The sequence below is a fragment of the Numenius arquata genome, chromosome 4 (assembly GCF_964106895.1).
Source record: "Numenius arquata chromosome 4, bNumArq3.hap1.1, whole genome shotgun sequence".
NCBI classification, from domain to species: domain Eukaryota; kingdom Metazoa; phylum Chordata; class Aves; order Charadriiformes; family Scolopacidae; genus Numenius; species Numenius arquata.
Window position 1 is genome coordinate 4,241,820 of NC_133579.1, and position 14,545 is coordinate 4,256,364.

General features: G+C 46.3%; 1 protein-coding gene across 1 annotated transcript in view; it reads left to right on the forward strand.

Annotated features, from left to right (window-relative positions):
- Positions 1-1,072: 1,072 nt before the first annotated feature.
- NCOA2 (nuclear receptor coactivator 2) overlaps positions 1,073-14,545 on the forward strand; it is a 220,711-nt gene continuing 207,238 nt past the window's right edge. Inside the window, exons 1-2 of the mRNA XM_074146655.1 lie at positions 1,073-1,216; positions 11,800-11,879. The gene's annotated coding sequence lies outside the window, so the exon portion shown is untranslated. The remainder of the gene's footprint in view (positions 1,217-11,799; positions 11,880-14,545) is intronic.

The following is a 14,545-nucleotide window of genomic DNA, read 5'->3' on the forward strand; positions in this document are numbered from 1 at the left end:
AAAAAAGTATCAGAGGAACCTGACGGCGAGCAGGGTTAGGTGAACCACCAAGTAACAATGTATAGTCTGTGGATAGCTGCAGGAAAACTTGGGGCTGCACCCCCCTGTAAGAAAATATCAAAAAATCACAGTAGTTCCAGTGTGGAGACCGGAGTTTGCCATTACCGACACACGGGAAAATGCAAAGCTTTATTTATGTATGTATTTATTTAAAGACAGGAATTCTGCGTTGTGGGCTGCTTCTTGAACTAAGGGCAATGTTTAACAATCACCCTCCAGTCCTTAATAATTTTTAACTCGCATATTCGCTCCTCCAACCTAGGAAAAGCCTGTATCTTCATTCCCCCCCCTCACTGCCCCCCCGGCCCTGCGGGTGCGACACAGTTAACGCCGGCTATTTGTGACACGATTTTCACCGCCTGTGTTTTCCTATTTTATTTTATTTTTTTTTCTTTTTTTTTTTTTTTTTAATTCCCGGGGGCAAAGAAAGGAAATCAGACTGTTCCCCCCCCTCCCCGTCCCCTTCTTTTTTGGGAACGTGGGCCACCCAAAGCCTGGCGGGGACTGACGGCTCCGGCCCGCTGGCGACTCGGGTTCCTCCCGGGGCGGACCGCAAAAGGGCCACATTTAAAGTCTCGCCTTCCCAGGGCGAAGGGCTTTTATTTCCCCTCCCTTCTCCTTTCTCACACCCCCCCTTCTCCGCGTTTCGGGTGCCGAGGGGGAGGCTCCCGGCGGCGCTGCGCAGGGCTGCGAGCTGAGCGGGGCGGCTGCCATTGTCCCTGCGGGCGGGGAGCGGGGCAGCGTGTGTCCCCCCCCCCCCCGTCCCCGCCCGCCCCAGCTCCGGCGGGGGGGGCGGCGGCAGCGCCGCGCTGCCGTCTGTCCGTCCGTCTGTCCGTCCGTCCCGTCCCTCCGTCCATCCGTCCGTCCCGGCCTCCCCCAGCGCGGGGCCCGGCCGCTGCCGCCGTGCCCGGGGGCAGGAGGGAGTGACTTGTGCCTCCCCCCGCCTCCTCCCCGTCCAGCCCTCCTCTGGGTAGAAGGAGGAGGAGGAGGAGGAGGAGGAGGAGGAGGAGGAGGAGGAGGAGGAGGGGAGGGGGAGGAGGAGGAGGAGGAGGGCGAGTGGTGGGAGGGTCTCCATTGAAATAAACAAGCAGGCAGTTATTAAAACGGGAACATGGCGGCCGCAGCCCCAGCTTCAGCTTCATCTTACAAAGCGAAGGTCAGCGCCGGCGGCAGCCGCGGCGGCAGCGGCGGGAGACGGCACTGACCCCGGTAACGGCTCCCGCACGCCCCCTCGGCCCCCGCCGCGGCGGGGGGTGTGCCCGAGCCCCCCGCGCCTCCCCGGCCGCCTTCTGTAATGCCGGGGGGGACGCCCGGGGCCGCGCCGGTGCGCGGAGGGGCGGCGTTGGCGGGCGGCACCGCGGCCGCGGCGAGGCGGCTTCCCCCGGGCCGGCGACGCGGGGGGGTGGGGGGGGGGAGCGGAGCGGAGCGGGGGGCCGCGGCTCCCTCTGGGGGGAACCGGGGGCTGCCCCTCGCCGGGGCATCGTGCTCGCACCCCCCCCAGGGCCCGGCGTGTGTGTGTGTATGGGGGGGGGTGGGGTGCCGGTTTACTTCCCTGGGACTCCCCCCGTTTCGGCGAAGCGGGGGGGGTGTGTGTGGGGGGGTGGGATACGGCACCCCACCCTGCCGGGCCCGGGGGCGATGGGGGGGGCTGGTTTCCTGCTCCCAGGCCAGGCGGAGGTCGGTGCCGCCTCTCCGCGCCCCTGCCCGGGGGTGGCGAGGGTTGGGGGGGGGGGAGAGGAGAAAGTGCGAGGAGCCGGGGAGGCGAGGGGTGCAGCGACCGATCCGGGGGGGTGGGGGAGGATGGGGGGCAGCCGGGCTGCGGAGGGCAATTTTTTTAGGGATTGTTTAGGACGTTTCCACTCCCTTCCACCCCCCCCCCCCCCAGCACCGACATGGAAACTTGGAGGGAAGGGTGACAAAAGGGGGGTGACTTGGGGAGCAGGGCGGTGTTCGCTCCCCTCCCCTTCCCCGGCTGACAACGACTCTCGCCGCGCAAGGGTGCGGGCCGCCCCCATTTCCCTCCGCGGGGGCCCGAGCCGGCCGCCCCCTTCCTTCCCCGAGCAGGGCAGGCTCCGCGGCGCCCGGTGCCCTCTCCCCTTCCCCGCTGCGCGCCCGCCGGAGACGCGCGGGGGAAGGAAGGGGCGAAGCGGGCAACTTCTCTTAACTTTCTTGCGCGGGAGGAGGGTGGGAGGGGGGTTGCGCCTGCGTCTGCGCGCCGCGCAGCTCCGAACCGAGGCGAGGCGTAGCGCGGGGTCGCCGCAGCCGCGCAGCCAGGCCGCGGTGGCGGAGCTGCGGGAAGGAGAAAGGGAAGGAGGGGAGGGAGGGCGAGCGCAGCGGCCCGGGGGCGCCCGGCCGCCGCCTCCCCGCGGCCCGGGGAGGGGTGGGGGCCCGGCCGCCGCCGCCGCCGCCGCCGCAGTGCCGTGTGTCTGCGTGTGTGCGCGGGGCGGGGAGGAGGAGGAGGAGGAGGAAGGGAGGAGGAGGAGGATGGCAGCCGGCGGGGCCGGGGTCCCTGGGCGGGTGGCGCTGGCGGGGCGGGCGGCGCCGCCGTCGCTCGCAGCCGCCGCTTCCCTTTCCGCGGAGCCGGGCGCAAGGCGGACAAGCTCCGCGGCCGCCTCCGACGGCAGCGGCCCCCCCCCGTCAATCGGGCGAAGGGCGGGGAGATGTCCGCGGAGGGGCGGGTTGGTGCTGCTCAAGCCCTCGCCGCCGGGCTCCTCGCAGGCTCCTGGGCGAGGTGTAACCGGAGCCTCGTCCCTCGCCGCCCCCCTCGGTCCTTCGCCTCCGCCGGGGCCTGAGCGGTTCCCTCTTCCCCCCCCCCAACCCCCTCCACCCCCCCCCCTCCCCGGCTCCTTCTCTCCAAGGCCCGGGAATCACATGCTTCTCCTTCCCGAGCGGGGCATTCCGGCCGTGGAGTTTGTCTGCAGGAAACCTGCCCGGGAGCCTGGCAAAAATTAAACAAAAAAAAATAAAAAATAAAATATATATATTGGGGTGGGGGGGTGGGGGGGGAGAAAGGGGAAAAAAAAAATAAAGGCAGGCAAGGAGATTGCCCGTAGTCACCGGGAAATAGCGATTTCTGAAGCTTAGTTTGTGTTAACCTGTCCGCTTCTGTCTGGAGCGTGCCTGTGTGGGAGCCCGCTGTGTAAATACACTTGTGATTTAGCCAGGAAAGAGTCTCCTTGTGAAAGGAGGACAGTCTCCTCCTTCAGCGATAATCAGTTGGTTTTGTATTTATCTTTTTTTTTTTTTTTCTCCCCCCCCCCCGCTCCTTTCAGAGTAGTGGGAAGCAGGTGAATAGGCTTGAGAACCGAACTAGTAATATTTTAATGGTATTTAAGTATAGTTTGAGCTAAGCGTGTAGTGTCTGGCTATGACACTTACAGCAGAGCTCTATTGCAGCTGTAAATAAATAAGCAATTTAAGACTTTTTTACTTAAAGCGTTTTTTTTTATTATTATTAGTTTGCTGCCATTGTGGCTGAAGGCTTTGGGTTTTTATCTCCTTTTGGGTTTTTATCTACTGAACTATAAAATCAACTCTACCCAGTTAATTTCCTGGCTCTTTCCAGCCCGTTGGGCCACCTGGTGGGCTCCTCTCGTGGGGGAAATCCTCTCCCAGTGCCTCAAGGGTGGGAGATGCTGGTCCAGCTCTGGTGGATGCTCTCGGAGAAGTGACAGTGTCGCGCACCCTCGTGAATGTCAGACCCAAACTATCGCTCCCCAGAGCAGGGGGGATGCTTTGCTTACACGCGGCTTAAGACCGCTGTGAAAATGGAAACTGGTCGTTTTGTCGCAGTTGGTGCAGGTACTGCGCCTCCTACCACTGTTTGCAGCCCATCTGCTTGTTTACGTCGGTGGTGGGGTCACAAATAGGATGTACCAGGCTGGCGTGTGTGTTTGCACGTACAGACGTGTACGGATGCTCGTGGGTTTGCCTTCCTTATTTTGGCACCGGTGATAGAGCTACTTGGGGATTGGAACATCGAAGGCAGCTCCGCTGCGTCACAGGAGATAAGGAAAGATGTAAATTGCCCCCAAATGGTTAATCCCCGAGTTTATGAGGAGTGCCGTGGTAATCTTTGCGTTCATAGCCAAAAATACTGTGTCATGGGCTCAACCCTCAGAAATATCGAGAACAACTTTAAAAAGAAAGGTCGACCTCTTTGACATCGTCCAAGTATTTGAAGGATGGTGTCATTTTGAAGGTTTGGATCTCATTTTGGTGAGCATCATGCAATAAAAGCCTGATGTAATCGGGAGGGGGGGGTGTGTAATCATCTCCTTTTTTTTTCAGCCACCATACTCTTTCATTTCACATGAAAACTGAAGATCCCTCAATTTTGTATCTTCTCCAGCTTGTGGTCTTAAGTAGGGAGAGGGTATCCACGTATGATGTGCTTCACCACTGTCTCTGCGGTGTTTGGAGATGCTTCTTTACGAAATGTGTGCATCTCCTTGTGTTCCTCCTCGTGTGTCCTGGTGGTGTCGGCGCTAAATTTGAAACTCAAGGCATTTGAGGAAGGAACACTTTATTGCTGTCAAGAAGGACGGTTTTTGGAATAAGACAGTTGAATTTGGGTTTATAAACTGGAACTGCGTTGTTCGAGAGAGATAACAGTCCAAGGTTATTCCTGGTGGGGAAAAAAAATAGAAAATACTAGGGATTTACTCACATATAGCGTAGTGTATCGTGTTAAACTGAAGCTCTGAAGTCAGAATTTAATATTTAATGTTTTTATAATCACTTAGGATGTAACTTGCTCTGTGGAAAGAGGCGTGTGAGCGGCCCGTAGTGTTGACATTCCCAACTTTTCCCCCTAGTAGAACCCCCTGGTGGGGGGCAGCCCGTCTGCGGGGAGCCCAGGTTTTGCAGCAGGAGGAAGGAACAAAGTCAGCGAGGGAGCCAGCTGCTGCTACTGCTGCTGCTACAATGCCCAGGGTCTTCTGCTCCTTGCCTTTGTTGCCGCTCTCGCTGCCTCATTGGCAAAAAAAAAAATCTGGACTCCTGCCCTCCGCCGGAGTTTCTCCAGCACCTTACACCGGAATTGCAGAGGCTTGTGAGGTCTGAGCGTTGAGGGTGCTGTCGGTGCGTTTAGGAGGGGGGAAAAAAAAAAAAGCCAAACTAAAGACTGGCACCAAGTGGAAGTATAAACGTACCCCTCTTTGTCTGCCGGGTGCTAATAGATTGTGCCTTGGAGAAAGGGAACTAAACCAGTTCTTGTGACGCTCGCTTTTTGTGTGTTTGCTGGGGTTGGCCTCTCCAGACAATGCGGTTCGTATGCGAGTAGGTATAAAGGATTTAACTAATTCCACACATTTATTCAGTATTCTTATAGAGGTTAAAACACCCAGTGTTCCATTTTTTTCCCATGTTTGGCTTTGGAGGTCAAAGGTTAGATGAGTATATGTTACAGTATATGCTCTTCTGTGTGACGCAACATTTCAAACTCAGGAGGGAGTAAGGTTGATATTTACTTCCTAGAAGGTGTATTACACCAGCCATTCATCCACCCCTTTTCTACTATTAGTTAATTTAGTTACAGATGGCTACCCTGGCAGGATCCCTTATTTTTATTTTTAAACGAGATGAAGTTTCACCGCACTACTTTTATTTTTGTTAGTTGTTAAAACATTCTCATGCTCCTGGCGGTAGAGAATGACAAATCCTTCAGTGTAATGCTGGGAGCGAGGGAGGCGGAGAGGGAGAAACAGGGAGGGAGAAGAGGGAGCGGGAGAGAAAAAAAAAAAACCCTCCTGAGCATATGGAGACATCCAGAAAAAGATGTGCATCGTCAGCTGTGATTCCATTGTGTGCTTGCAGACGGGATCCGAGCTCTTTTTCTCTTGGGAATTCAAACCTTACAGAAGTATTCTTTGGCTTTTACCCCTCAGGATAATCGAGCTTAGATAACATATATTTCACGTATTTATTACAACTAATATTTTACTAACATTGTAAGATTTCAGGGAATAAATACAGTTGCCAGGACTCCTGCTCTGTGTTGGAATAACATTTTGAACAGGCATCTGTATTTGTGAAGTGGCAACTTTGAGCAGTAAGAATATTTTGTAATATTACATCAGTGGTTACGTGTTACTAAGGCATCTCACCAGTGCTACGGTTAGTAGTTTGTCAGCAGTATTTACATTATGCAAACACTCCCTATTTTTAATGATTCAGTAGCTTTGCCTTTTCAAAACATACCGAGTAGAAATGTGACATGAAAAACGACAGCTTGTGTAGTTTAATCAATTTAGGATACAGAATTAAAAAAAAAAAAAACAAACCCACCAAAAATACCAGTGATTTTTTTTTTTTTAACAGGGTTTTAAACCAAAGCTATTTTGTCAGTGTTGCAACTATTCAGAAATAGTATTTACATGATGAAAAAACCCAGTGGAAAAAATTAATTCTCTTTTATTCAGTCCTGCATTTACTTATTACCTAGAACAGCATTTCTTCTGAGCATTTTGAATACTTCTGCTGATTTTTATACAATTATTTTGAGTTGATGAATAGTTTGAAAAATAGGTCTTGAACGTGGTGGATTTACTGCATTGCTTTTTGTTACTGTTTATGATTTTTCAATCTTCTTTTATGGAAATCGCATGTTATTCAAGTTGAAGACTAATGGAAATTTTACTTAAGAGTTTTGTGGAAATAAAAATAGGCACAATTCTTATGGAAAGTGTATGGTCACTGGGGTGCTTGGCATTTTGAAGTTTGAAATTAGTTCATTAATTTCAACGTCTGAAGCTATACAGCAACATATTAACAACACACATTTTTTCCTTCTGCAGCCGCATCATTATACCATTCCAAGTCTTGCATTTCCTTAAATGGCTTCCATAACAGTCTCCCATTAATGCAGTTACTGGCAGATATTATTCTTGCTTTGCTCTCATTTTAGGAGTTATAACTGATAGTAAATCTCACTCTTTCTGTGAGTGTGCTCCCATTATTTAGATATTCAGAAGCCTCTTTGTCATGTGAATTTGCTTTTTGCTGCTGAGATGCAATGCCCTCTGTAAAGCCTAATTACATTTTTCTGTTTGTTTTTAAACTTCAAGAAGTTACATGCTGTTTGGAAATTATAACTTTATATTTTGCTAAAATAGTCCATGTTACGTGGAAACCATTAATGTATTAATGAAAGGGCAGAGAGCATAGGTGACTAATTAAAATATCTACCGCATGTGTTGATTGATCCATAAATCTTGGGTAGTATGGATCACATGAGCTTCTATTGAATGTAGCGCGAACATATATCTGATGTAGTGATGACTGAGAGTTGCTATTTTGATGCTTTTTTTTAGTGAGCTATGTAAGACATATTGTTGCTCTTAGGTAGGATTTATAGTGGGCATATCACAATTGACTGCCTCAGTGGAAAAGTCTGGGATTGAAGAATGGGCATGGAAAGTGAAATAACATTTTACTTGTTAGGTCAGAATTATTATGGAATTTTACTCTTACTCTGCCTGTGCTGTAATTCATCTGTGCGCAAGCGGATTTAGTTTTTCATTGCTGTCAGTATTGATCTCTAATGAGCCTTGCCCATGGATTTTGAAGAAAATCACTCCAATTAAAAACAAAGCAGTATGTCACCTGTTTGTACCTCAGATTATGTAGGAGGTGCTAAATCGCATTTAAAAAGAGACCTTTATGAGGATGGAGGAAAGCCTGCCTATGAATAAATTGGGTAGTATATACTGAAACTTTTATTACAGGTATTTCAATGAATTTACAAGTTCAAATTTAAAAAAAAATAAATCAGAAACCAAAAAAAGCCAATCCAAAACCCAAGGTCATATGTTCTAATACTTGTGCAAGTGAGAGTTCAGATATCACCCAGTCTACAGTGGAGATTACTTTCCTTCATACTTCTTCCACCATGCTTTGAGTTCACAAGGTAGATCTTCAGTCCTTATTCTTTACTATTTCAAAATTAATGTCAGGACTTGCTGAACAACCACTTATGTTATTCTCATAAATAAATGTGATTATTGTCACATAATTTCACTTGCTGTCCTTACACAAATTTGTACCTTGGTCTCCAGCGATCTGAGCAATGTCCTCGTCCTGTTCTATCAGTTTGCTAAAATAGATTCTTTGTGGAGGAAGACTATGAGTGTATACAGATAAATACATTATTTATTTTAGCAGATTTCAGTTATATTCTCAGGGAGAAAAGCTCTCTTTCAAGTCTAAATCTTTGTATTTTTTCCCAAATAAAAATTTACAACTAAAACATACTATTTCATTTCAGTGTGGCCAGAATACTCGTTGCCTTTGTCTTAAACTCAGCCTGTTGATATTTCATTGGCTATAAAATGTAACTGTAGTCACATAGTTTAAAGCTTTTTTTTTTTTTTAATTGCTTACCAATTTGTGTTGGCATTTGCATTGCAGACATACTTTTGCTTGCCTTTTTTTTTTTTTAAGAACCAGGACTTTGATACGAAGGTACTGAATTGTTATTGAGCCCTCAAACTATTTTCATGCTGCAGTTCTGTGTGAAATTAGTGTTAACTGCACAACGGTGGGATCATTTGTGGCACCTTTTCTTCTTAGTATAAGAATGAGGGAACCTGAAGGCTGTAAGTAGATGAAAAAAATATGTTCACTAAGCTTGCACACTGTAGATGATGATCTCTTCTGAGTATGTCTGAAAGTAGTAGTTGTTGGTTCGCTTTTAAATAAACTGTAGTTTGCAGAGTTGACATTGTGTGTTTTGTTCACAATTTATAGTGTTTATGGGGTGAGGAGGTAACGCATCTCGGGTAGGTGGAATACAGATGTCCCTTTGCACTGGAAAAGAAAGAAAGAAATGACTGTGCATGAATGGAAAATAAGACATAAAGCGGTCTGAAGTCAGAGGACAGCATGTTGTTCTGGGCCGCATCAGTTGGATGTAGCTATTATGTTGACCTTTACAGAGTTTTCTTTTACCCTTTGGGGGATGGAGGGTTGAACGGTGATGTTGGAAAGTGGCAAGTGTGCAGAGTGATGGCTGTGGCGTGTTCTGTTTTTATGTCATGGCTAATGCTGATAATTTGTGTAATAATCACAGAATCTTAGTGGTTGGAAGGGACCTTTGAGATCATCGAGTCCAACCACATAAAAAAAAAAAAAAAACAAACCACAACACACAAAAACAAACAGGCAAACAAAAAAAAACACCACCAAAAAAAAAAAATCTGAGGCAGAGAACGGTTCTTCATGTAGGCCTTTGCGCTAGGCCCCTTCTTCACATAGGCCTCTGCACTAGGCCGACCTGCAGGCCTTTGGGCACCGCCATTAGCAGCACTGTGTCACTGTGAAAGCTGGCTTTATCCAAGAGGTGTTTCTCTTGGATTCTGGTGGAAATTTGCGTGGGAATAGGTATTAGCATTGCTTTTTGCCCCAGTGTTGGTGTTCCTTTATTTCAAGCTGCAGAAAGGGCTTGAGAAGGGAAGGCAAGGACTAGTAGGTAATTTCATTGTCCATCACTTCATGGGCATCACTTTTCTTCACTGGTGGTCTAGTTTAGTTTTAGGAAGAAATCTGGAATATACCAGACTATACTTCTGTTCAGGTACGTAAGCTTGTCCCTAGTTGCTGTATTATTCAAGAGTTTTACTTGGAAAGGAAGATCTAGTTGGTAGTGTTTTGAAGGTAGTGCTTCTACTGTGAAACTATAGTATATTGGCTTGGTTTTCAGGCAGTATTATTAAATAGAATAGAACAAATGAAAATAGGCAAAATTTGTCATTTCCCTTGTCACCATGTGGCACCCCACAGGCCACAGCGTCAGGATCACAGAATCACAGAATGATCTGGGGTTGGAAGGGACCTCTGGAGATCATCCAGTCCAACCCCCTGCCAAGGCAGGGTCACCCAGAGCAGGTCCCACAGGAACGTGTCCAGGCGGGTTTGAATGTCTCCAGAGAAGGAGACTCCACCACCTCCCTGGGCAACCTGTTCCAGGGCTCTTGCCACCCTCACAGGAAAGAAGTTCCTCCTCATGTTTAGATGGAACCTCCACTGTTCCAGTTTGTTCCCGTTACCTCTTGTCCTGTCACCGGGCACCACTGAAAAAAGACTGGCCCCATCCTCTTGACACCCACCCTTTAAGTATTTATAGGCGTTGATCAGATCCCCCCTCAATCTTCTCCAGACTAAAAAGCCCCAAGTCCCTCAGCCTTTCCTCATCAGAGAGACGTTCTAGTCCCCTCATCATCTTTGTAGCCCTTTGCTGTACCCTCTCCAGCAGTTCCCTGGGTCAGGAGCCATGGTGTGTGTGTGCAGACTCCTTGAGGTGGGATCCCTCAAAAAAATTAACAGTAGGAAAATACCAGTGAGCAGCTACACTAGTTGGCCAGTAGCAAAATGGTAGTAGAGTAGTCATTCACTCGGCGTGCAGAGCCAAAGGACAGGAGCTGGGTGGGAAATGCTCCTGTCTGCATGGGCATTCTCATCGTTTCCGCTCCTCCATGGAAAAGGTCTCCCCACCATGGGCTGGGGCTGCAGCTCTCATCAGCGGGTGAGACAGTGTGTGTCTCTCTGAACTGCAGGTGCCTGAGGGACACTGTAAAACCTTGCTAAATCACCAAAACATCTGTTAGTGTTTTACTCAAAATTTTATTCTAAGATGAGATGATGTTTTCTGTCAGTGAGGACCCGCTTGAAGCCTCGTGTTTGTGAGCTGTAGAGCTTCTGTTCTTCTTGGGCATTCCTGAGGAAATAATGTATTCATATCTTCTGTGTATATATTTTATATAAGAGTACTTTTTGTTAGTGATGCCCCTGAATAGCCTGTTACTGTAGTGGTATCCTGTCTGCGACTGAAAGAACTTAAGCAGAGTTTTTTTGAAGGAGGTTTCTGTGAGATGGCAGAAACGACAGAAAGAATGAAGTTGTTTCTAAATTCCATTTCTCTTGAGGCATAATTAGTGTGCTTTTTCTTCCCTGTTGATGACTCTTGTAGTGTTATCTTGCATTTTCTTTATCTTCTGCCTTTTTGTTTGTTGGAATAAGAAGGTAGAAAACTTTTTTTTTTTTTTTTTGGTAGCTTGCTTGGATACATTTGACATAAAGTACTGTTTGACCTATAAACAGAAATGTAGGTATAATGTTTATGTGGGCAGTGGCATGGTCCTCTTCCCTGAAGAAACGTGTATTACCGTGCAGTGGGTGTCCTCTGCGCTGCTGGACTCTTAAGCTCTACAGTAATGAAGAGCTTTCTGTTTATTTGACTGCTGATACTCATCACTCGGGTCAGGAGTGTTTTAAGTGGAGACTCAGAGAAGAAACCTGCTTCTCTATATACAGCTTTTAATAATGGTTGAAAGACATTCTATAAGAACACCAGTTTCTCCTTTTTAGAGATTTGAAACTACTGTGTTATAAAGTCAACCGGTCAAGCAGTCAAGCAAAAAAGGAACCAGCCACTTTCGCAGAGAGTTCCCACAGATTCTTTTGTGAAAATAAAGGCTGTGTACCCTGTAAAGTTAATGTAAACGTCTCAGTTGCTATCAGTGTGAATTTGCAGCAGGTAGAGAGGAAGTTGTGTGCCTGGAGTGATTGTGCAACTGGAAGGGGGTTGTAGTTATGTCTGGAAAAGCAGATAATGCTCTGCAAAGTTTATGTTTCCCTCCTTGTGTTGTGCTTAAGACTGTGATGCGCTAAGCATCATATTTTTATTTTTCTGTGCCTGTCTCCAAAAAAAGGCTAATATTTTCCTTTCAATTTTGTTCCCAGCATGCTGGAGATGTATCTGAGCAGTGAGGCCCCCCGCACGCACAGCTCCTAGAAATCATTGCCTGCCTTGCCGAGTCTTGGTGAGTTGTCTATATACTATTACATTTAATTCAACTCTGTTACAGTTTTATCTTCTTCACTGGGGAATTTAATGTGAGATGTCTTAAATTGATTGTGTGGCTACAGCAGAACAAGCCTTGGGTTTAAGTAATGTGTGGTATTATACAGTGAGTCAAAATACAAACATTTTGGAGACTTTGGAAAATAATGCCCAGACTGGTTATGGAAGTGGGGAACTTGCTTTCGTGCCAGGAGCAGGAATGGGACTCTCTGCTGAGAAAGGCTTAAGGGATCAACATGTGATGTTCTTTCACATTAAGTTTGTTTGGTATTTTATACTGTAACTAAGGAATTGACATTTTTCAAATGTGCTGATCATGGTCTGTCTCATGGCAAAGGTTGAGTATGAAATAATAGAAGCTTTTCCACCCAACTATCTGCACTAATAAATTACTTAAATTGAGGATTGAACTCGGTATAATGACACTGATGACTTAAACTGCTTGTTGCTCAAGAATTACTGTCTGATGACTCCATCAGGCAGTGCTGTGCCTGTTTAACTCTGCTCACAAGAAGGGATAATACCACCGAGAATTAGAAAAAGGGACCCCTGCAGATTGTTTAAATGCAGACTAATAATAGTTTGGTAGTGCAGTGAAAGTAAGTAGAATATAAATGCCGTGTTTTTATTTTAGGTATGTTTAATATATCAGTATACTCGCTTGGTATAAATCTTTTACAAATATGCATTTGAGACTTCATGTGAGAACCTTTTCAGGGTACTCATGAATAAATGTTGTCTTTTAACACGTAGAGTGACTTATTAAGGTCAGAAATATGTGTTTTTGAGGCTTGCACACTAAATATAGAGGTGGGAAATGAGCCTGCTGAAAAGGTTTTTAGTTGTTTGGGGGAAACTGTGTTTATAAAATGCCAACCGTTTATGGGTAAAATTATGTATGTCCGCATGAAGTATCATTTCCTCTTTTGTTAATTATGTTGAGCAATTTTTGGAATCTAAAAGTGCTTTTCTTTAAACTTACTGAATTTTCTAGCATCAGTGAATGAAAACAGATTAAGAAGCTTTCCAGTGCTTCTGTTTTTTTCTCATAAAACAATTTGTAGTTCATTGCATTCAATGAAGTTTATAATACTGGTTAATAGTTTGTTTACGTATTGTATTAAGTTGAAAATGCTCAGCCACATAGATGTTATTACTTATTTACACTTATTACTTATACTGTATTACTTATTATTTATTTATACTACTTATCTGGTCTGTATAATGTTCATAATATGCACGTGCAGGTCTTCTCGATGGTAGGCTGCTTTTGTGCTGGTTTACTCAAATTGTTTCAAAAAAAGGAAACAGTAAAAATCTAAAATATTTTTTTTCTTCTAGCGAATAGGACTCTCAATAGAATGAGTTAGGTGTCTGTGGGAAAGAAAGAGGAAAATGTCACTGCCAGAATACTCCAAAGAGAACATGAAATTTTGTTGTCACGTTGATAGTATGTTTGTTTTCAGTTGCCTCAATTGTAATTTTTCCATTAAAAAAGGAATGCATTAGGTAAAGACTGGAAAAGCTTGATATTCAAATGCAAATCAATTTGCATACAATTGCCTCCCCACCCCAATTAATATATGTGGGCAAGCCCCCCTCCCCTCTTTTGCTTAGTGTTAGTAGTCCTCAGTAGTCCTCTGCTGTGCCCTCTCCAGCAGTTCCCTGTCCTTCTTGAACTGGGGAGCCCAGATCCGGACACAGTGCTCCAGATCTGGGCTCCCCAGTTCAAGAAGGACAGGGAACTGCTAGAGAGGGTACAGCAGAGGGCTACAAAGATGATGAGGGGCCTGGAGCATCTCTCTGACGAGGAAAGGCTGAGGGACTTGGGTCTTTTTAGTCTGGAGAAGAGAAGACTGAGGGGGGATCTGATCAACGCCTATAAATACTTCAAGGGTGGGTGTCAGGAGGATGGGGCCAGTCTTTAGATGGCCACATGGGGCCAGACTCTACAGGTCCCTTCCAACCCCATATCATTCTGTGATTCTATGTTGCTACATTCTTCACCAAAATTATAAATTTGGTTGTTACTGTGTCAGAAAGTAATCCAGTACCTTTCCAGTTACTGAGTAAAACAGAGTTGCTATGTTTGAAAAGTTCAAAACCTTCAGTGAGAGCAAATAGTTGATGAATATGTGTCTATGAGGTCTGCGATGATTATAGCGAGGAAGGAAACCACCGTAAAAAACAGAGTGTTAGTTGGGGTGGTGGGAAAAGTAGCTGCTGCGTGTTGCCAAATAGCAGTGCAATTAGGATGGTGAGAAGTTTAGACTTTAAAAAAAAACCAAACAGATAAAAATACTAACTTTAATTCCTAGTCTAAAAGTTTTCAGTCAGAAGGCATGTTGTTTTTTTTTCTCTCTCTCTCTCTCTCTCTCTTTCTCCCTTTTCTTTTTGCATGAAATGGTTTGCTTTGCAAGGACCACTTTCTGAGGAAAAAAAAAAAAAAAGAGCATAGATTAGAGAAATCTCAGTTTTCTGTCACTCTCGATCTGGAGAGTGTGTTTCAATCTAACTTTGTAGCGATTTCATTGGCGTTTGTGTTGTAGTTACTGTCAAGTGTGATAGATGGAAAATATTTGTGTGTCTGCTTGTCCTGAGTTATAGTACTCCTTATTGTTGTTT